The following is a 23,272-nucleotide window of genomic DNA, read 5'->3' on the forward strand; positions in this document are numbered from 1 at the left end:
TGGGGGATTAAGTCCCCTTGCATACTGGGGGTCCCTGGGGGTCAACTAGCACACCAGGAACCTCCAGTATGCGCCAGGGGGCTGCGTTGCAGAGAGGTGTAAAAAGGGGCGTGGCCTCACTACACCTCTGCAACGCAGCCCCCTGGCGCGTTAGCAGAGGGAGAACTAATTCCCCTTGCATACTGGAGGTCCCTGGGGGCCAACTAGCCCCCCAGGAACCTCCAGTGTGCACCAGGGGGCTGCGTTGCAGAGAGGTGTAATGAGGCCACGCCCCTTTTTACACCTCTCTGCAACGCAGCCCCCTGGCGCGTTTGCAGAGTGGGAACTAATTCCCCTTGCATACTGGGGGTCCCTGGGGGCCAACTAGCCCACCAGGAACCTCCAGTGTGCGCCAGGGGGTTGCGTTGCAGAGAGGTGTAAAGAGGCCACACCCCTTTTTACACCTCTCTGCAACGCAGTTCCCTGGGGCTCTTTTAGAGGGGGAACTAATTCCTCTTGCATACTGGGGGTCCCTGGGGGTCAACTAGCCCATCAGGAACCTCCAGTGTGCGCCAGGGTCCTGCGTTGCAGAGAGGTGTAAAAAGGGGCGTGGCGTCTTTACACATCTCTGCAAGGGAGCCCCCTGGCCCATACTGGAGGCTCCTGGTGGGCTAGTTGGCCCCCAGGGACCTCCAGTATGCAAGGGGAATTAGTTCTCCCTCTGCTAACGCGCCAGGGGGCTGCGTTGCAGAGAGGTGTAGTGAGGCCACGCCCCTCCCAACATCAACAAAGCCCCGGGGGTGGTGGTCCCCGGGGCTGGGGGGTCCGTCACGGACCCCCTATTTTGCATATTAGTGCCCCGGGGAGGTGGCGGTCCCCGGGGCGTGTGGGGGGGCTTGAGCCCCCCACACAGGTTTTTTTTTTTAAACGAAGCCCCGTGAGCCCCCCCGCATTCCTAGGAAGAAAGCCGGGGGTGGCGGTCCCCGGGGCTGGGGGGGCCTTAGAGGCCCCCATCACTAATATTAAAGCCCCGGGGGTGGCGGTCCCCGGGGCTGCGGGGGGGGCTCTATGCCCCCAGGCAATCACAATTACTTTGCCCCGGGGATGGCGGTCCCCGGGGAAGTATGGGGTAGGATTGGGACCCCCCCACACTTTTTAAATAATTTAGCCCCCGGGGGCTAATTTATAAAAAAGCAGACCCGTTTTTTTTTTTTTTGCGGAGTTCGTGTACCGTATGCGGACCCCGTGAGCAGGCCTAGGGGATCAGGGTGTTTCTACCCTGCCCCCTTTTTGCGTTTTCCACGTTTGTTTCTCTGCTTTCTTGTGCCTCGGTTCTACCGAGGCACAAGATGGCTGCCAACTGTTTTGCAGTGTTGACAGCCAATTAGCATTTAGCTCGTGCTCGGGAAGGTACAGAGTACAGTAAGCTAACAGTAAGCTTACAGTAAGCTCCTATAGATATACTTATGAATTTACTTATGATTTTCTCAGGAACTACTGAACGGATTTACACCATTTAACAAAAAGCGTGATCTGCGAACCGAACTCTACCTTTTTGCCAAATTTGGTGTAATTCCGTTCAGCCTTTCGAGCTGTAGCCCTGGCTAAAGGTCCTGTGGATAATTGCATGGGGAAAACACGTTTTGGGACCCCCCTTTTTTCTCGGCCCCCGCTTAACGAATCACCCCCAAACTTTCAGGGAAGGAGCGGAGCGGAGCAGGTCATTTTCTTGGAGAAATTTGCGAAGATTCGTCCACCGGCGCCAAAGTTATTCCAAATAGAATGTTGCAGATTTCCTATGGAAACTAGGTTTTAACTATAACTACCTACTGGCAACCGCCAGTAGGATATATATATATATATATATATATTACCTACTGGCGGTCGCCAGTAGGTATATATAGTTAGGATTTTTTCTCTATGGGTTTTTTGAAAATTCTATGTCTAATAACTTTGGCGTTTGTGGACGGAATCGGCTGAAATTTTCAGGAAAATGGCACATTTTGTTTCTGAGCAGCCCTTGAAAATTTGGGGGGGGTTCGTCCAGTGGGGGCCGAGAAAAAAGGGGGGTCCCAAAACGTGTTTTTAACATTGAGTTTTCCATAGGGAGGTTGGCCTCACTTTTAGCCCGAACGGCTGAATGGATTTGCACGAAACTTGGCAAAATTTTAGGGACTGGTAGCCCGATGTGCCTTTTGTAGGTCTCAATATATGTGCTCCAGTGGATTTTGAGAAATTAACGTTTAAAAAAAGATATATATCTGTAACAGCGGACCGGTTAGCGCTCTGGTTCGCGGACTTTTCGCGCAACGGAGCTTTGTGAAGCGAAGCTGATTGGTTCTCCGGCGTCTGTCAACATTCCAAACAGTCCGTAGCGGCCGCCATCTTGTCTCTCGGTAGGATCGAGAGACAAGAGGAGGTCAAAACAAAGGGGGAAATAACTATAAGGGGGCATAGTAGATCCTCGCTGACCCCCTAGGTTTGATGTGGAGGTTTTAAAAGGGCCCCGCGGGGCAAAAAAAAAACAAAATAATAATAATCGAACGGCTGAATGGATTTGCACGAAACTTGGCAAAATATTAGGGACTGGTAGCCCGATGTGCCTTTGCTAGGTCTCAATATATGTGCTCCAGTGGATTTTGAGAAATTAACGTTGAAAAAAAGATATATATCTGTAACAGCGCTCCGCTTCGCGTACTTTTCGCGTTACGGAGCTTTGCGAAGCTGATTGGTTCTCCGGCGTCTGTCAACATTCCAAACAGTCCGTAGCGGCCGCCATCTTGTCCCTCGGTAGGATTGAGAGACAAGAGGAGGCCAAAGCGAAGGGGGAAATGACCATAAGGGGGCATAGTAGATCCTTCCTGACCTCTTAGGTTTGATGTACCATTTTGCCAAGTTTGGTGTAATTCCGTTCAGCCATTCAGGCTGTAGACGTATGTAAATGTCCTATGGAAAATTGCATGGGGAAAACACATTTGAAAGTGTTGAAATTTAGAACCAATTAAAATGTTACTTTGGTTTTGTATTTGTGTGTGATGAAAGTTAATTGGTTATGTATATATGTCAAATGAGAGGAAACCACAGCCATTTTGTGATACTACTGTCTGAGGTACATTTGTGAGGAATTTTTGGTGGTGAATTTCTGGTGTTTGATTTACACAGTACTAACACTTCTGCTACTTTTAAAAAGGTGAGTTGTTAATTTGTATGGGGAACTATGTTGTACACTTGAAGATAATTTGAAAAATGTTTTCTGTTATTTATTTGCAGTCCTTCTGTTATACTAAATACTTGATAAAGTTAGTTTTATATTATGTATTACTAAAGACGATAAATGAAAGTGATTATTTTTTTCTGCAATTTACAGCAAGCAATTTCAAAATAAAATGGCTCACAATGAAGAGACCGTGGCAATTTCTTTTGAATTGTCCAACACATTGATTGAAATTGAGAGCACCAATAATGAAATATTGTCACAAGGAGGACATGACTTGTATGATTCCATTAGATTGATTGAAATGGACAGCACCAAGAATGAAATATTGTCACAAGGAGATGACTTGAATGATTCCACTACATTGATTGAAATTGAGAGCACCAATAATGAAATATTGTCACAAGGAGGAGATGGCTTGTATGATTCCATTAGATTGATTGAAATGGACAGCACCAATAATGAAATATTGTCACAAGGAGGAGATGACTTGAATGATTCCACTACATTGATTGAAATTGAGAGCACCAATAATGAAATATTGTCACGAGGAGATGACTTGAATGATTACACTACATTGATTGAAATTGACAGCACCAATAATGAAATATTGTCAGAAGGAGGAGATGACTTGAATGATTTTTTTGATCAATCTCTTGATGGCGAATTTATCGAGTGTTTGGAGACCATAGAGTTACAAGAATCATCATTGCAGACTTTTAATGAGGAGATTCCAGATGAGATGATTGAAGAGGAAATTACTGATGAGGACATGTTACTAGTTCTTTCAAATTTAGAAAATTCTGAAGAATAAATTTATATTTAGAAATCAAAAATTGTTTGAGACATTATTCATTTTTATTTTTAATTTATGAGGTTGTAGCGAAGTGATTGTAGTATAAAATGAGACTTATAGTATAGAGTGCAACATTTTTATGTTACATGGTAAGTTTACTCATATTTACTTCCCTTCTGCCACTATATTATCTCCAATGTGTATTTGACATGTCTTCTTCATCTCCGGCCTCCTTTCTCTCACTGTGTGTCTCCGATGCATCTTATCGCTGGTATTTTGTGTAATTACAGAAGAGAGTAAAATAAAATAGTTCGGAACGTGAAAAGGGGGCAAAGTAGAGTACTCCTCACCCCCTAGGCCTTTTTAGGCGGTCCCAAAAGGATCAGTTTCTGCTTTCCTGAGAGATTATGGTATGAGTTCCATATACCACAATAACTTGCATTACAACATGCAAGATATCTATCTCCTATTACCAACTTTTGGAGATATTCGCGCTAAGCGCGAATATCTCCAAAAAGTAACACCTGCCCTGAGCAGTTCTTAGCCATGTTATCCAATGGGAGGTGGATAACATGGCTAAGAGTATTAGCTCGGTAATGCATGAATATCGCTGAGTTTTTAGCGATATTCATGCATTGCGGCCGTTTATTATCGCATTTGCGATAAACCTTGATAATAGTAAGGTTTATCTTCGATAATTTCTGACGATGCTTAGTGGTAAAAAATTGGTTGGTAAGCATCGTTAGCGATAAATATCGCTTAACTTTGGTAATATGCCCCAACGTCTGTTAACGTTCGATTCGAAGGAAATGAGGAAGTGTTGAAAAACATTGTCTGCGCCATCTTGCCTTTTTTGAAATGCCACACTTTTGTCGTGCACGGCAGCCATTTTAGATGTCTTGACCAGACCCACTCTCTGCACGCTGTCGATTCGTAGCATGGCTCCTCACCCTCGTAAGCATCTCCCCCAGGCACTGGTCACCACCGCTCTCTGTCTTATGCATGGGCAATAAACCTTCCCCCATCTGCGCTGCTCTTCCCTGAGAATCACACTCTGTGCCCGCCCGACACCTCCCTTTCGCCCTATTCACTACCGCACCCTCTGACACTCCTCTTCCTCTGTGTCCGAATGTCCAGGCCGGTCCTAGGCTATCAGCTAGCCCTGCAGATGTAGTTTATGGCCCCAGCTGTAAAGAATCACCCCTCTTCAAAGGAGTTATAGTAGATCAAGGCCCACACCCGATGTGATCCGTCACAGCACACGCGTTCCTACTATCTGAAAACCATCCTGTATTGTGATTGGGGAGGGGACCGAGCCTGAAGCGGAAGATTCCAGGAATGACTCTTTGTACATCAAAGTTTTTACAATTATGTGTCACATTAAAAATATATAGCACTCCAACAAAGTAGTAGGAATATAAAACTTTAATAACATATAAATATATACAACAAAACAAAAACAGTAAAAACATTTAAACAACGAAGAGACCGTGGCAATTTCTTTTTAATTATCCAATAGATTTATTGAAATTGACAGCACCAATAATGAAATATTCTTGTCAGTAGCGGTCTGTTGTGCGAATAGTTCCAAGGCAGCAGAACGCGCTGAAATCTAGATGGCACGAAAGTGATGTCTAGTAAGTTGCCGCCCAGCAAAAAACGGCGTGGGGCGCCGCGGGGGTGAGTGAGTCCAGTAGGCACCACAGCTATTCTTACCGGCATTGCAGAATTACTGCTGGGGACAATGCCTGTGCTGTAGCAGGGTCACAGCAGAAACAAAAAGGATTCTGTTGAAGATGTTGTTGGTTTTCAATTTGAAAACAGTTCTGGTGTCAACTGCTATGCTAATGTAGTGGTTAATGTTTTGTTTTCTCTAGAAAATGTAAAAGAGGGGGAGGCAGTCCAAAGTTCCGTTAAAAGGGCAAAGGAAAGGATCGGTGGTTTGAACTATCAGTCAAAAAGGGGAGGGGGTGCAATAATTTTTCCTACCGGGTCACACTGTGCTTTCACCGGAAGTGAGGTCTGCAGGATTGTAGTAATTCAAAGTGAGGCTGGCGCCAGCATGGGAGCGCCGACGTCCCGCGGATACAGTTTCGTCACTCCACGGGCGATCATGGCAGTCATTCCCCATCGGGGGTCGGAGACTCCCGCGGCTCCTCTAGAATCTTCAAGGTCGTGGAGGACTACGGTGGTGGAGTCAACCAGTGACCGGGCCATTTCTTTATGTTGGGCCCGCTCTTGCCAGGTCGACCGCCATTTTGTGAGTTCGGCAGCTACCGGCGATCGCGGGGTCACATGAGCGGACGGGCTCCACCCTGCCGGGCGAGACGTTGCAGCATGGCCACAGTGGAAGAACCGTTATCTAGGTCGTTCCGAAACTGTGCAGCACTGTAGTTGTTAGGATGCCACCGCCTGGAGCGCTGAGGGTGCAGCTGGGAAGCCTCCACCTGGGGAGGCGGGAGAGGCCTGTTCGCACCGTCTCTCCCTCCCAGTGCACCCCACGGCGTCTCGCTTGAGATTTGTTATGGCCGGACCAGGCGATGAGGACGAGGGGGGGGTCGGAGGCATGTGCAAGACATCCCCCTCCAGTGTTGTCGCAGCCATTATAAAAGAAAGAAGTGTCCCGTCCGTCTTCGGGCCGGGCTTCCGGTGGATGTCGGCCGGACGCCCCTGGCTCTGGCCCCATGAACGGGTTTCTTGGTTTATCGGCTGCAGCCGGATCCCGTCGGCCTCGGCCCCCCGACCGTTGGTTGTCGGACCGGAAGAGCATGTGGCGGGACTACCTGCAACTCTCAAGGGCCACCGCGGCCGGACTGGGAGAGAGAGGGGAGGGTCGAGGAGACATTCCCCCCCCCTGCAACTGTTCAGCGTTGTAAAGGCAATCCCCTGGCCGGGTCCCGCTGGTCTCGGCCTCTCCTCCGGCTACACCCTACGTTAGGATCTCCTGGCCGAGGCGTGGCAGCAGGACCTGCCTTATATGGGCTGCTCCCGGCTGGGCGTAGCCGGAACCCTGCCCCACCTTGGAAGTTTCCAGAGTGGGGGTGGATGTTCTACTGACTTGCATTTTCCCTAGTCTATCGATTTTTTTGGCGTGGCAGGCTGTGGGACAGCGAGGGGTGATTTTGTTTCTCTTACTGTTTTTCTGGTCTCTCACCACTGGCATATTTTAACGTTTTCTTGTTTCTAGGACATTAATAGGTTTTATCATTACGTTATGTTATCGTTTCTTTGTTCGTTGTTTAATAAAAGTTCATGTTCATCAGTGGCCTACTGATTTTCGTTTTCCTATTTTTTTCTTTCCAGGTTGTTTCATGGTAAAGTTTCTGTTAACAGGATACAGTGATCACTTCGTTATTATTGCATATGTCCTTTTCACTAGGGGTGCTCTCTGGTCGGGCCAGATGACGTATCTCTAGTAAATGGTCCGGGTGAAAAAGGTGCATCAATCAGTGGGGAGTAGATAGGCATGACAGATTACAACGGGGGAGAACGGTCCGCATTACGTACCCTTTCACTACTTGCAAAGATTTTCCTACGTTTATTTGCAAACAGGGAATACCTCCAAAAAGAACTAATTCCCAAACAGTCAATGTTCGGACAATCAATCAATCAATGAGGAATGAAATAGGTACGACGTGTTAAAGGCTTGCGTTACCTACCCTTCACTATCTGCAAAGGGAGATAGAATATTCCTATTCTTCCTCGTTTGCAGGTAGAGAAGATCGTTAAGAGAATTAACTTCGAACAATTCAATGCTCGATTGAAACAATCAACAAGGGGTACTGTGAACACAAATGAACGCCGCTTATATACATACGCATTGCTATTTTCAACAGGTTGTTCCTAATGTTTCTATTTTAGTGAGGTCAAAAGAGATCCCATTAGTGGCCTACTGATTTTGCTCGATTCCTTTTGTTTTTTTACACGATTTTTCGCTATCTGCAAAGACTAAACAGAGTATTGCGACTCTGTGCTTGTTTGTAAATAGAGAATGAACCAAAGAGAACAATCAATCAAATGGAGAGAGAAGCAGGCACGACGGATTACAAAGGGGGAAAGGGCTGCGTTAACTACCCTTCACTATCTGCAAAGAGAGAGTACTCCTAATAGAAATGAGGGGTGGGGGGCAGCAATCAAAGCAGATCAGTGTGCATAAACACGAAAAAAAAAATTCTTACCACGTACTTGACATTCGACAGCTTATGATATTTGCTATTAAAAAACCATTGAAATTCACTGAAAAAACCATAGGTTATAGACCATATATAGTTAGGAATTAGCATTTACAAAACCTTGAAAATTCACTGAAAAAACCATAGGTTATAGACCATATATAGTTAGGAATTAGCATTTAAAAAACCTTATTTTACTCACACAAAACCATTGAAATTCCATATATAGTTAGTTGCACTAACTATATATTGCGCACCCGCAATCCACTGCTGATGATGTCACATATTACATCATTCATGACATGGTCAGTGACATCACTGATGACATCACTGATGACATCTCAAATGACATCACTGATGACATCACTGATGACATCTCATTTGACATCAATGACCACATCACTGATGATATCATTCATGTGACAATACAATGCATCTCCTCACATTTTAATATAACCTCTGTTTCACCCAGTGTTAAAAACAGAGTATAATTTTTGAAACCATTGACACACCAATACTAGTTACTACATACGTACTCACTGATTCCTACGTCTACACACACATTCACTCATTCACCCATACAATCATTCATACATACAATCACTCATGTTTACAACACAATCATATGCACTCATACACCTATACAGACACTCACACTCTGCCACTCATCCATGGAGTTACTCACACACCTAGTCAGTCCTGTAAAGAATCAATCACACTTCCATTTTCTACTCTATACAGTTAAACATAGAGCACCTTACGTTTTCAACCATATACTAACACATACTTACTCTCTTATACAATCATTGATACAAGTACACATTGATCTGTACAGAGTCACACACCTCCCATCCAGCCACACACACACTCAGTCTCCCATGCAAATACTTGGGCAATCAATCAATAACCCATATAGTTACTCATATAGCTACTGATCAACACATGCAGCAGTTTACAGAACAACAGACATAATGATGCACAAATTAAGACAGTTTAGTCACTAACCCATGCACTCAGTGAGACACATTTAATCACTCACTCATACATTCAGTCATGCACCTACTAAATCCTTCGTCCAGACACTTATACATCCACTCATTCTTCAATATGTAAGACATATTTTAACTTTACAGAAACATAGTCACTGGATGTTGTCATCAGTGATGTCATCAGTGATGTCATTTGAGATGTCATCAGTGATGTCATCAGTGATGTCACTGACCATGTCATGAATGATGTAATATGTGACATCATCAGCAGTGGATTGCGGGTGCGCAATATATAGTTAGTGCAACTAACTATATATGGAATTTCAATGGTTTTGTGTGAGTAAAATAAGGTTTTTTAAATGCTAATTCCTAACTATATATGGTCTATAACCTATGGTTTTTTCAGTGAATATAGATATAGATATAGATATAGATATAGTATATTGTTTTGTAGGATTTCGTTTAGATAGCATTTCTTATCTGTGACAGGCCTGTGAAACGCTCCGATTCACAGTGCACTGCGGATGCACTTAAGAGTGCGCGTTCAGTAGTGTGTGAACTTGAGTTTCCCTAAATTATTTTTCCTTGCAATATTATATAGCGCGAACTCGACAACATGGCATGAGCACAATTTACATTACAGAAGAACACATTCATTTGTGGTAGGCACGGGGAGACAAAGCGATTTGCCTGGAATCACAGGATGTTGAACTGATGCCGAGATTCGAACATAGCTCCCCAGCTCTAAAGTTCGCAATTCTAGAACTTGTGGCGGGAGGTGTGTCTAAAAGTGTATGTCGGTGCTGGCCATCAATGAGAGAGACCTGTGCATTTTTCAAATGAGTGGTGAAAAAATATGAGTATGTTGCTGGAGATGTGGGCCGCCGTGCCACCAATGTACTTACCGAGGGAGGGTAAACACCCATTATTCCGCAACTTTCTTTCCGCATACCATCACTCCGCATACTTTCATTACGAAAGTACCATGACTCCGCAATGCCACTATAACGCATGGCATTACATTTTATATGCTGTTACCACGCATACATTTACAACAAAATTCGTTGTAAATGCATCAATGGTAAAAGCATGTTTTTTTTAATGTTTGGATAAGGTAAGTATGGGTATAGGGGTATATATTTTGGGGTACTGAGGTATATGTTTTGGGGTGTTTGGGTATTTTAAGGGTTCAGATATAGTTTTTGGTTATGGGTACAGGGGTAGTTTTAGGGTTTAGGGATAGGTATGGGTTTTGGGGTACAGGGGTATTTTTAGGGTTCAGGGATAGGTTTGGGTTTTGGGGTATAGGGGTATTTGTAGGGTTCAGGGGTAGGTTTGGATTTTGGGATACAGGGGTATTTTAAGGGTTCAGGGCTAGGTTTGGGTTTTGGGGTACAGGGGTATTTTTAGGGTTCAGGAATAGGTTTGGGTTTTGGGGTACAGGGGTATTTTAGGGTTCAGGGGTAGGTTTGGGTTTTGGGGTACAGGGGTATTTTTAGGGTTCAGGGGTAGGTTTGGGTTTTGGGGTACAGGGGTATTTAAGGGTTCAGGGCTAGGTCTGGGTTTTGGGGTACAGGGGTATTTTAGGGTTCAGGGGTAGGTTTGGGTTTTGGGGTACAGTGTTTTTTTAGGGTTCAGGGCTAGGTTTGGGTTTTGGGGTACAGGGGTATTTTTAGGGTTCAGGGGTAGGTTTGGGTTTTGAGGTACATGGGTATTTATAGGGTTCAGGGCTAGGGTTGGGTTTTGGGGTACAGGGGTATTTTTAGGGTTTAGGGATAGGTTTGGGTTTTGTGGTACAGGGTATATTCATAGGGTTAAGATGGGTTAGTGTTTAAGGGTGTTGGGGTATTTTAAGGAGTAAGGGTGGGTTATGATTATGGGGTGCAGGGGTATTTAAAGGGAGCAGGGTGAGATTAGCACACGATATGAGACATGGCATGAAGGGCGGAACGTACCACATGCCCCCAGCGTTTGTCACGCCCCCAGCACACGCCCACAGCACAACGCAGACACGCCCACAAAGGACTACTTTGCTGGCACGGTTCTTTTACCTTTTAAATGTATATGGTGGGCGTCTGCATAGCCTATGTCCTTCTGCTGCAACTGCCCTTTCCAACGCTGTATTGGGAGTTGTGATTGGTGCTGTGGTTCCTGAGATTACCCGCCTCAAAGGTTTGGGCTCTCTCTTTATTATATTAGTATATATATATATATATATATATATATATATATATATATATATATATGTCCAATCAAAGTGCCCAAGAGCTTAGAGGAGCACACAGCGGCTCGCCTCCCATCCGGGACTCCATGTCAACTTGCTGCAATATTTCATTTCATTTTTTTATCCTGACGCGTTTCGAGGTAATGAACCTCTTTTTCAAAGGCTGCTTGCTGTAAACCTCATATTCAAGGGCTGCTTGCTTTGATGAATTGACGCGGTGAGTGCTCTCTTTTATTAATATGCTTTTATTGGTTGTCTGGCCCCCTCGTGGGCCCCCCTTTAGTACCAAATTACATTATGGGATGTATAGTCCCTCGAGCATAAAATGATTTCCCTAAGTGGGTCCCAGGCGCCAACATCAATGTTTACAGCTATTTAAAATTCCTTAAGTAGGATTGATGCAAGTTGTTTCATTTGGTTCGCCGCGCTGACAAATTTCGGAAAAGTTCCTAATTTCAGCCTCTCTTTGTTTGCGAGATGGTGCTTCCTCCCACGGCAGGGCTGCCGTGTGCAGTAATGCGTCCAATCAAAGTGCCCAAGAGCTTAGAGGAGCACACAGCGGCTCGCCTCCCATCCGGGACTCCATGTCAACTTGCCGCAATATTTCATTTCATTTTTTAGCCTGTCGCGTTTCGAGGTAATGAACCTCTTTTTCAAAGGCTGCTTGCTGTAAACCTCATATTCAAGGGCTGCTTGCTGTGATGCAGTGAGTGCTCTCTTTTATTAATATGCTTTTATTGGTTGTCTGGCCCCCTCGTGGGCCTTGCGTAGTACCAAATTGCATTATGGGATGTATAGTCCCTCGAGAATAAAATTATTTCCCTAAGTGGGTCCAGGCGCCAAAATCAATATTTACAGCTATTTATAATTCCTTAAGTAGGATTGATGCAAGTTGTTTTATTTGGTTCGCCGCGCTGACAAATTTCGGAAAAGTTCCTCATTTCAGCCTCTCTTTGTTTGCGAGATGGTGCTTCCTCCCACGGCAGGGCTGCCGTGTGCAGTAATGCGTAAATCAAAGTGCCCAAGAGCTTAAAGGAGCACACAGCGGCTCGCCTCCCATCCGGGACTCCATGTCAACTTGCCGCAATATTTCATTTCATTTTTTAGCCTGACGCGTTTCGAGGTAATGAACCTCTTTTTCAAAGGCTGCTTGCTGTAAACCTCATATTCAAGGGCTGCTTGCTGCACACGGCAGCCCTGCCGTGGGAGGAAGCACCATCTCGCAAACAAAGAGAGGCTAAAATGAGGAACTTTTCCGAAATTTGTCAGCGTCTATCTTCCCCTCCAATGCTGTCCGGGAACCCTGGATAGTGGCCATCAATTCGGCCCTTGTGGGCTCCCCTGGCGGATCCCCAGAGCCCTGAAGCAGTTAAGTGCCCTTTTGGTGTGTGTTGCGTTGGGTAGAACTGTGCGTGTACTCTGTGATGGTGTTCCCCTAAGTTGTTCGAGCTGCTTTATCCTTCCCCATGTCTTGTGGTCCCCGTGTCATTCACCTATCTCTCAACTTTGGCCCGCCATTTCTGGAGTCCCAACAGCTCTCATTAGGAGGCCACTATATTGAGAGTAGCGTAGCCCAGGAAAAGTCACTCACACCCACCGCAGGTCCTGGTAGATCAGCAGTACCTGCCGTTGTATCACTTTTGTGGGAGCCCACTGCTTGAATCAGGTGGCTAATTCCCAATTCCTCAGTAAGAGCTGCAGTAGTAGGGCAAAGTGCAACGCCCCACCGGCCAAGTACTCTGCCCAACACTGAGCACATGGCCAACACGTCTCACAGCGCCTCTTTTCTTTAGGCTACTCGCCTACATATGTCTGGTGCTCCTCACTTTCCATTATGTTGTCCATAGCATGGGCCACTCACAGAGCATATCCTCTACCTGGAGGGCCCAGTGCATCTCTCTGGCTCCTGCCCACACCTTGTCTGCTGCCCTGCAGGCACCCTGTGCATGCCCCATTAGGGCAAATCCATTAGGGAGGATCCCAAAAGAAGTGTAAGTGAGGGCACCTCCGGGTCTGCAGAGTGAGAGGCTCCAAGTAACCGGTCCACCAGTTTCTTAATATGCCAAGTGTAGCACCGCAGTGCAGCCTTCAGAGTGGTAATACACGACAGACACCCACTCGCAATCAATTAGTCAATACACGTTCACAAAACCAGCTATCCTGCGGGGTATAGGTAAATGTAGTCCCTTCCTTCTATCTGGTCACGTTATCGCTCACGCACTGCCCCAGCATAGCTGTTTATCTACTACTATAGTCACGCATTCTTTGGTGTGACAGAAGGGTCATATCAGTCTCTCATTCCCGGCCATAGCGTGTGCTCTACATTGGACTCTTGTCAGACATTCTTGGAAACTGTAGACTGTCAGAATTTGGTTATTTAAAATATGTTACCAATTTCTGACACTTCATTAAGGCCAATTTCTGCTGAGCGGAGCTTTGTGATCATAAATGCTTCTTGTCTTAACAGGTACCTCTAATTGCCTGATTTGATTAGTCTTAAAATCGTCTGTGAAATGCGTAACTATAGTAATAGATAAACAGCTACGCCGGGGCAGTATGCAAGCAAAAAGGTGCTCAGATAGCAGGAAGGGAATACATTTCCCTATACCCTGCAGGCTAACTGGAAGGTTCACACCACTTTAACTTTATGAACATGCGTATGCCTAAGAAGGAGAACGCCAATGTCAGGAAGAGGAAGTGGAGAGAAGCGACGAACAGATGGAGCCAATGTACTCTGGAAAACAAAAATGATGAAAGGAAGATGTAGGAAAGTAGGATCCGTCTACATTTGTACCCCCACTTTTTGCCTGGTGCTAAGCTGGTTTTCTACTAGTCTGACTGGGATCCTGCTAATCAGGACCCCAGTCTATCTGCTTTCTCCCTAAACTGTTGTATTCAGTACCTAGGTACATCCAAGATTGGATACTGGGGTACCCTTGTCAGTCCCTAGTATATGGTACCCATGTACTAAGTTCATAGGTAGCCCAGAGGTCTCCCATGGGCTGAAGCATGCATTATGACACCCATGAGAGACCATTCAAAATGGAACTGCATGCCTGCCATTGCAGCCTGTGTAAGTTGGTGCATGTATCATTTACGAAAGATATAGGTTTACTTTATCTAAGGATCATTGCACTTAAAACCTCCAAGTCACCCTTCTAGCAGACCTTTACAATCCTGAGGGCAGGGTGCTTGGTTCTAAGGGAGAGGGTGCCCCTGCATGAGCAGGACACCCCTGCAGCCTACGGAGTCCATTCTCCCAGGTTGTCAGTGAAGCAGCCATATACTATATTGAGGGGCATTGCGTGACCACACAATGACCATCTCGAAAACAGTGCAACGAATCCTATCATGTTTGGTATGAAACATGTTGGTATCATACCTTCCACACTGTAAACGGTGTGGGAGGTATGATTCAAAGCACTGGTAGAGCCCTCCGTTAGGCTCTCGGTGTTCCAGGTTACCAGCCTTCTAGTCCAGGACAGCACAAAATGGTTGCTGCCGACCAGAGACGCTTTCCTGCCCTCCTGCTACTGAGCCAAGCTCGGCCAGGGGGAGGCAGAACAATAGGCATCCTGTCACAAGGAGGTGTGACCACCTCCCAGACAGGATTTAGTAGTTTATTAGGACTGGGTGGATGCCCTTGCCAACGCCTGAAAGTCTGCATGAGGGACACATTTGGTGTCCCTGTGCATAGTTTAGTTCAAACCAGTTCTGGGAGCCGTGTGCTCCCACTCTGGCACAAAACTGGACAAAGAACATGGGAGTAACCTCTCCCCTGTCCAGACCCTCCCCTGGGAGGGTCCCTTGAATATTTCCAACCCTTTCCTTAGGGTACTTAAGGGCTTACCTGGGCGTAGGTCCCTAGATTAGTCATGGACAAGATTCAGAACTGAAACCACTGCACTTCTACTGTCCGGGCACTCTGGACTTTGTTTGGTCATGACCTTGTCTCCCTTTCTGTCTGCTGCCTCGTCTGTGCCAGTGCACCATACAGGATACGTGCAGACTTGTGGAGCATCTAAGACACCTGAAGATAATCTCCCTTGAAGTGAAAGAGTCACTTCCCTGCATTTCACTGGCACCTCTACACTGCTGACCGGCCTGCTGATCCTGAGCTCCTGCGGACTCCGAAGGGTTCAACACCATTGGTGGTGGTTATCTATGTCTCCCGAGGCCCGAGCTGCCCTCTCACCAAGTCTGAGGTCAGAATCTCTTGTGGGGGCTGCATTAACCGAAACCCTTTGCACTGCATACTTTTGCAAGTGCATATGCTTGTTTGCAACTCTGCAACAAGTGCATTGCTCTCCAAGCAGCTCCAGCAACTTCTTCCACCAAGATCTTCAGCCACATCGCCTTGTGGGCACCGTGGCCTGCTTTTGGTGAGCTGCCCGAGGTCCTCTCGCGATCCTTGTGCCTCCGGCCTGTGTGTCCAGATGAGGGTCATCTTTGTTTTCCTTAGGCTCCCCTGAGTGCTCGAGCCTTCCCTGACTCCCCTGGTTGTGGTGAGTCTCGTGGACCTTGCTGGTCTCAACGGTGCACCTTCATGACTTCTTGCTTGGGTTGCCTTTGCCAAGTCTTGTGGGTTCTCCCACCCACAAGCCTTGGCAAACCTGCCCCTCAGCACTCGACATCCTTCGTGGTACAGCTCGTATCCGGGTCTTGGTCACCCTCAACGTCGCTTGGTCCTCGCAGCTGCAGAGTCAAGGTCACCTTCATCTTACCTGAAGCACCCGACATCGGAGGGCATCCGTCTTCCAAGTCTCCTGGTCACTCCCGAGTGACAGTCCCCTCTGCTTTCAGGTACTTCTCTCCCAGAGTCCATGTTTGGATACTCCAGACCCTTTCTCCTCTTCCAACAGCGGCACTTTTCTGAAGTCCTCCATTGGGTTTGACAGCTGTTTGTTTCCGACACCACTTCACACCTATGCACCCGACTTCCCTAGGATAGGTAACTTAGCGCGGTGGAGGGTGCTTTTCGATCCCACGGGGGCCCCTACGATTTAATACATCATGCTACTCACACGCAGGCGCACAGACCCCTCTGTCACCGGCCCTGCTCAGCCCATGCGCTCTACCGCTTTCCTGACTGCGGGCATGCGCAGACCAGCCCCTGGTGCCCGTACGCCGCGCACACACCATCCTAACAGGAAGTAGAATCCGCCCACGTCTCAAAGCACTAACTTACATAAACGAGTGGACCGGCAGTCAGAGCAAGGACAGGCCTTCGCCGATGTGATGTGGGGTAGATGAAACGGCCAGATCCCTCGACGCAACTGTAAGTACTCTGCTACGCTAGGCCCGGGCGCCGTATGTCTCCTATTTTGAGGGCGGTAGACGATACTGATGGTCTCTCATTTTTGTAAACTGTCTCCCCTTCTCCTTTGCTTATCGCTGAATACCCTCTGCCACAGGAGTCAGCACATTGAATGCGGTGAGCCTAGGGAGATTCTTCCTGTTCCTTCAGGGTAAGCGCATTGTCGTGTTGCATATTTCTGTAGCCCCCCTTATTCAATAACGTAGTAAGGGGTGGATTGCACATGCTGGACGCCGGGCTTTACATGTTACACTTCGAGCGACGGCCCCGGTTACTTTCCGGTGGAGCCTTCGCGAAGAGGGAGCATGTACTGCCGGGCAGCTTAGGTATGTCTTTAAACCCTGGGGCATCTACATCCCTATGGCGATCCGGACCTATTTTGAAGGGAGGGTATGTACGCAGGGCATTTTTGCCTCGCGTCACCCTCGACTTCGGGATGGTCCCGTTTTTCTGACGGATCCGGGTCTCACCTGCAGGAGGTGGTGTGTCTCTGTGTACGACTGTGGTGTGCAGGGGGCGTGCCTGGTCAGCTGGGTTCCAACATGGGAGCCCAATAAATGATAGAGTCAGGATACGACCCTCCAGTCACTGTGTCACGGGGCTACGGTCCTATAGTATGTATCAGAAAAGTAAGTGTTAGAGTTAGGATACGACCCTCCAGTCACTGTGTCACGGGGCTACGGTCCCATAGTTTGTATCAGAAAAGTAACGGTCTCTCTATGTGTGTGTCATAGAAATCCCCCTCACCATGTTTTCTCTTACTTTGTGTCATCCCCTTTTCTCTAGGTCTTCTCTTACCATGCATAAAGTTATATGACGAGTTAGACCAGACCATGCGAGCACCAATTGTAGCCCGACAGTCTCAAGGAGATTTTCCTCTTTTTTACTTTTGGTTTCCATCCCTGGGAACCCCTCACGCACGATCACTTTGTCACTAGGTCCTGAAGAAATGCCATTTGATCCCCCCGTGGACAGACCAGGCGTGAAACATGTTGACCTTCTAGCAGTTACTGAGGCACATCGAGCTCTATAGTAACACACAAACCCATCTGTTTTTTTTTTTAGTCTACCATAGGTACCACAGTATTAAAAGTCTCCAAGTGGATACCTATAGGTATTTTAAATCACACTTGTTGCACAGCACGCACCTCACTCCCTGAATCCCAGGCACTAGCCCTCTTACCCGCACTCACCCACTGGCTTTTCTCTTAAAAGATCTCCGCCAAAGTGACCCTTTCATTAGGTGTCCCGTCGGGCATTGCAGCTCCAGCCCGACGAGGAGCAAGAGCCCAGTGATGAAGCAGGACTTCTCTCGGGAAGTGTGAGGGCTAACAAAGGAGGCAACACCTGACCCTCCCCTTCGGGACTAGTTCCTGGTTACTGGGGATGAACACTTGCCTCTTTCTCTCCCCTTCTTTCTCCCTCTTTTCTCTCCTTACTCTGTATCCTATCTCCCTTCCTTTTTTTACTTTCTCCTTTCTCTCTCTGCTTTCCTGTCTTTAATGATTAGGTTATAAGTTACACCTCACTCTAGGAACAGTGCCCCCTACTTGACTTTTGTATCAGATTGGAGCACGGACACTGGACCTGAACAGGCTCCTGGTCCCGCCCCCCCCCCCCATTTGAAAATAGGTAACTTGGGTGCCACAGTATCCACGGGTGGGGTGGCTCTCCAACCTTCTGTCTTCGACAGGGTTACTTCAGGGTTCACTGGTAAGAGTCCCTAATCTTTAAAATTCCAACCGCGACTTGCACATAGACTTGTATGGAGCACGCTGTATTGTTCTCACACTGCACACGCTCTCCGTGGAGTCCCTATCTACTTACCTTGGGTGGTTCTGTGGGTCCCCAGTAATTCTACGTCCTCTCGACATTGTCTTGACTTGAGTCGTGGTTCTTATACTATTTTCTTAGTATATAGCTTGGTTCCCCCCCCAGGGCCCCACTGCGTATTAGTGCTATTTACTGTGATTTCTTTGCTATAGTATTGTGTGCTTTGTGTCTATCTCGGTGTAGGAGATACTGTAACGTACTAGATAGTGTTTTATAATAAATACATATTTTTTTTATAAATACTTTGTGTGGTTCTTTTTCATTTAATCTATACTATAAGATTGGATTCTGGTAAAACAAGCTGCTTTACACTCCTTCAAGACTAAGCCTGGAGGTTGCTCTCCACAGCTACCACTTGGATACCTTTCTAATGTTGTCTGAGACCTCTTAAACCACCATAAGGGTTGTCTGGACTGGTGCAAGGTGCCCACTTACATTACTGGAGATCATATACCAGGCCAGCTTCTCACAGAAGAATTGTATCGGATGTAAAGAAATTTCTTATAAGGTATGAATCATACAATCAAGTATTATGCTGTGTGACTGTGCTGCTAATCTGTAAAGCATGATATGCTCTCCCTCCACAGCTTCAACACAAATCCTTGAATCTAGGAACACAACAAGAGATCACAAGACAGGATAGGTGAGTGAGTGATACCTTTAATGCTCCTGAACTGCAGGATAGCATGCATGCAGCATGATTCGTGCACAAATGGGTGAAAATATTATAAAAGTAGCGTTCTTTAATAAAAACAAAATCCTCACAATGGCACACAAAGCAACTATGAATACTTTGAATTCATGTTCTTGCAGTAGCATTCTCCTTTCTTGGTCTGCATCAGTTATGCTCTTTTAAAATACCCACTCTCCTTATGTGCATGAGAGTTGTGTTAAAAACCACGACTCTGCACATAAATGCTCTATGAGACTGACTCATAGGTGTGCAAACTTTTTAAAGATGTTTCTGATTAGGTAAATATTTTGAACATGTTGTCCTTACCCCCTGTGATGATGAATCAAGTGATGCCCTTATGATGGCCTCATAAAAATAAGTTTGCCCATAATGTATGGAGATTGAAATGCGCTGTCAAACACGGCATGAGGAAATTATGAACGGCCCCTCATGGATATGGGAAAGGATTAAGTATTAATGTTGAAAAAAGAATGGCTTGAAACCAGTGGAAAGGGGGGGAAATCTACTAATAATATATTCCTCAATGCACCATTGGACCTTTGATGAACTCTTCCAAACTAATCCATGGATTGACTTTATTGATAGTTGGCTTTTAAGTGTAAAAAAGTCTCTAAATACAATCTATTTAGGTGCATGTGTTGACCATTGTTTGTAAATGTTTTATGGTGTAATAACAATGTCTTGGGTTTAGGGAACCCCTTTTTGGGCGAGCCTGGGCAGCGCATGCACTGCTCTGCAAGGCATGCTCTATTCAGGTATAGACTTGAAGCTCGGCCCATATTTTTCATTGGCTTGTGTCATTGTCCTTCGTAAATTTTGGCTTCTGATTTGTTAATAGGCTTATTAGTCCCTCCTTAGTGTCTACCTGTCTGGTGATGTTACCTCCAAAGAGGACTGGCCCTCTTACATGTGTCCTTACTCAAGAGTTTTATTAGCAGTTCCGAGAACTATTTACTTAATTAACATACGTTGCACTTAGGGGACACCAGCTTCCGTAACCGCCTCTCCTTCCTAACAGACTTTGCATTTTTTTGGGGTTGTCACAAGTATTTTCGTGCCACTGCATCTGCCTGCCATCCCCATACATGGGCTAAACTCCTTGGGTTCCTGCTCTGCCTCTCCTGTCGGCCCAACTCAGACCATGGTTCTCGCCCCTCGTCTGACTGTTTGCCTGCCTGTATTTTCTTTAATTTTTCTTCTGCTCGGATGCTCATTTTTTTTCCTTTGCTTTGCTTAGATTTCTATTGCCCAGATTTCCTTTCCTTTTCCTTTCCTTTTAACTTATTTCTCTGCTGATTGTGCCAACCTCATTCTTTTCTCCCCCCGTTCTGCTGCCTCCCACCGCTGCTGCCCCCACTGCCTATCCCGCGTCCCCCCGTTCCCACCTCCCAGCTGTCCCGCCCTCCTCTTATTGGAGGCCGCTGCACAGCTGCGACGCCAGCGCGCCGGACGACGGCAAAGGTTGTTCCCTTCTGCGCCCGTCCGTGAAAAGCGCCAGGATCCCAGGTCTTCTGGCCCACCAGCGCTACAGCTCCTTGGCTCTCCATGAACTCAATGCCGGCAAGAACTACAACTGCAAGCTCTCCTCACCCCTCGACACGCACGGACCCTTCATCTGCCGTCACCGCCGCCACTCCTTCACCTTTGACAAGACCCCGGACCCTCCACCTCCCTCCAGCAACAACCCTATCACACCATGAAACACTGAGATGCATCCTCCTGAACGTCCACTCCCTCCACAGACACGCCACGGAAATCTGGGACCTTCTCGACAGCACCGCCCCGGACATGGCCTTACTCACTGAAACCTGGACAAATGCCGCCTCCGGACCAGAAATCACGATCGCCTTCCCCGAAGGATACAAGTTCACGAGGCCTATCTCCCGCTGAGCACCTACTCCGACGGGCCCCAAGACCTGATGGAACACCTCCTCCAAGATCCAGACCAACCCGTCCTCCACCCTCCGAGGCACTCTCATCAATAGACCCCCCGGACCCTGTGCTCCTTTCTCCGACTCCATCACCGACGTCATCACGCCGCATGTCTTCACCTCCACTGATTTCACGCTGCTAGGAGACCTCAACTTCCACCTTGACAACCAACTCCTCCTCTCTCCTGGACAACCTCCACACCATAGGACTCAAGCAGATCATACCAGAACCAATTCAGCTGGGCACATCCTTGATCCCGTTTTCACAGCAGAGAACTCCATCACCTTCAGCCACTACTCCGAACTCCCATAGACGATACCGCCACTGTCTTCAGTTCACATTCACATCCAACATTCCCCGCAGACACCCGCATCAGCTCCAGCACAGTAATTGGAACAAGATCTCTGACAACCAGCTCGCCGCCGCCCTCGATAGCTCCGCTCCCACCACCACAGGTGATGACCCCACCACCGCCACCCGCACTCTACATAGCTGGATCACCTACTGCACCAACACCATCACCCCACTCAGAAAACCTCCAAGCCCCACCCCAAGAAAGCCAGGTGGTTTACCACCGAACTCCAAGACTCCAGGTGCACCCGCAGACGACTCGAAAAACTGTGGAGGAACTCCAAAAACCCGACAGACCTCGACAACTTCAAAAAAGCTACAGCTGCCCACCACAAGCTCAACAATCATTCCAGGAAGAAAGCACTTCTGGACAGAATCTCCACCAACGCACACAACAGCGAGGAACTCTTCGGCATCATCAGAGTTCACCCAACCCAACAGCGAGTCCATAGACATCACTCCCTCCCAGGACCTCTGACCAACAATCCCCACGAGGAACCCCTCACCACTGCTCCTAGCAGCACGCAGCCGACACTAGACAGCTGGATCACCCACAGACACTCTAAGGATTATGAAGATGACCCACTCCGGGCCCCCCACAGACTCCTGCCCCCACCAAATCTACCGCAAAGCCGCAGACATCGTTGCCCCCGAACTTCAACGTATCATCAACCGCTCCTTTGAGACCGCCTCCTTCCCTGACGACTGGAAACACGCCGAGATTAACCCTCTCCTGAAAAAATCTTCAGCGGACCCCACCGGCCTCAAGAATTTCAGACCAATCTCCCTACTCCCTTATCCGACCAAAGTCATGGAAAAAGCCGTCAACACAGGCGGCTCCTCCACGTGGGTGTCGGAGCGTCGCCCCACTGCTTTCTCGCAGTGCGAGAAGTAGAAACGTAAAATGGTATAAATACCATTATGCAGGGGTGTGGAATTTAATAAAATATCTACTTGTCCATGGGGCAGGTTGCTTCATAAATCTACTTGTCCTGTAACAAAATCCACTTGTCCCTTTAGTGCCATGTAGTGCTGCTACAAACTATGGCCGCAATCTCATTATATAAGAGCTCTTATATAGCCTCTCTGGTTATGCCAGGGCATATCCCATAGTAGTGTTTGAATACTAGTAATCATTTTATGTTGCCACGTTTCCGCAGCTCCACATACTGGGACTGAAGATGGTGGTAAGCAGTAGTTCCAGGCTTGGAATGCCCTATTGAGTCTGTGTAAACCTACTAACTTGCATGTTTTAGGGTTTTCAACAAATCTTCTCTAATCTTTCCCATACTGAGAAATGTTGGAAATTTACTCCTGAGAGTGGCATACGTAAACCTTCTTTCAGAGTTGGGAAAAAAGTAGTTGGAGGGAAAATGAACTTTCAACCATCCAGCTTTTCACATGAGCAAATCTACACATACATATTTGATCATGCTAAAATGCAGTTCACAAATATTTTGTCGAAGTACAATTTCTTGCCCTACTAATGTATATTCTTGTGAATTCACGAAAGCCATATACCAAAGGTACACTTTTGAGACTTTCTTTAATAATTGGGCCCCTAATTTGGTCTGGTGTTAACCATGACCTTTGGTGTTTAATAAAATCCTCTCTCTCTCTCTCTCTCTGAATCGGCTGGCTTCACTGCGAGTGACAGCATTCTGCTCTTTCACAAGGAGCATATCGGTACACAAAGTAGTTTTATTCAGTGCCAGTAACTAATGTGGCAGTCTGTGCTTTTTTGAGACCAAAAACAATTTTTGCGTTTGCC

At 46.9% G+C, this 23,272-nt stretch overlaps 1 protein-coding gene across 2 annotated transcripts in view; it reads left to right on the forward strand.

Annotated features, from left to right (window-relative positions):
- LOC144781807 (uncharacterized) overlaps positions 1–23,272 on the forward strand; it is a 288,719-nt gene that overhangs the window by 9,565 nt on the left and 255,882 nt on the right. The window contains exon 2 of one of the 2 annotated variants that reach the window (XM_078660821.1): positions 19,112–19,167. The exons of the other annotated variant lie outside the window; for it this stretch is intronic. The gene's annotated coding sequence lies outside the window, so the exon portion shown is untranslated. The remainder of the gene's footprint in view (positions 1–19,111; positions 19,168–23,272) is intronic. 2 annotated transcript variants of the gene reach the window in all.

Source organism: Lissotriton helveticus, chromosome 9, assembly GCF_964261635.1.
Source record: "Lissotriton helveticus chromosome 9, aLisHel1.1, whole genome shotgun sequence".
Classification (NCBI taxonomy): Eukaryota; Metazoa; Chordata; class Amphibia; order Caudata; family Salamandridae; genus Lissotriton; species Lissotriton helveticus.